Below are 553 nucleotides of genomic sequence, written 5' to 3'. Positions count from 1 at the left end.
CTTTCAGCTGTAGCCCAGTCCTGCCTTGAAGAGGTGGCCTTTACTCAAGCTGGCCCAAGGCCAGGGCAAGTGACACAAAGGGTAAAGTATTATCAGTGACTTCTGTGCCTTTCATTTTTAGGCCAGCTTTAGAACAATGCAATCGTTAAGATGAGGAAGTGGCTACTGTTCTTTTGTCTGTCCTGTTCCGTACTCCAGAAATTTGGGCAGAGTTCACAGTTATGACCCCTCAAATGTCAAGGGATATCTATGCCAATTGGGGGGAAGATAGTCAACAGCCCATTCTGGGCAAGCTGATCCCACCCTGGCTTCTCAATAAAAAGGACATTTCTCCCTTGGAAAAAGGTCACTTCATTCATTCATTCATTCATTCATTCATTTGGTTAGTCAGTCAAGCATTTATTGAGCATTTGCCTGGCAGAGGGCAAGACATGGGGACACTGTACTGGTGAATGATATGAACCTACTACAGTCATGCCTTGGCGGTCAACAAACAGGGAAACAGAGGCATGTACTAGCATGTACTAGTCAGCTTTTCATCTCTGTAGCCAAA

This window comes from Rattus norvegicus, chromosome 5 (assembly GCF_021556685.1).
Source record: "Rattus norvegicus strain SHRSP/BbbUtx chromosome 5, alternate assembly SHRSP_T2T, whole genome shotgun sequence".
NCBI classification, from domain to species: domain Eukaryota; kingdom Metazoa; phylum Chordata; class Mammalia; order Rodentia; family Muridae; genus Rattus; species Rattus norvegicus.
The sequence above is the reverse complement of the archived record's forward strand: the minus strand, read 5'-3'. Positions refer to the sequence as shown.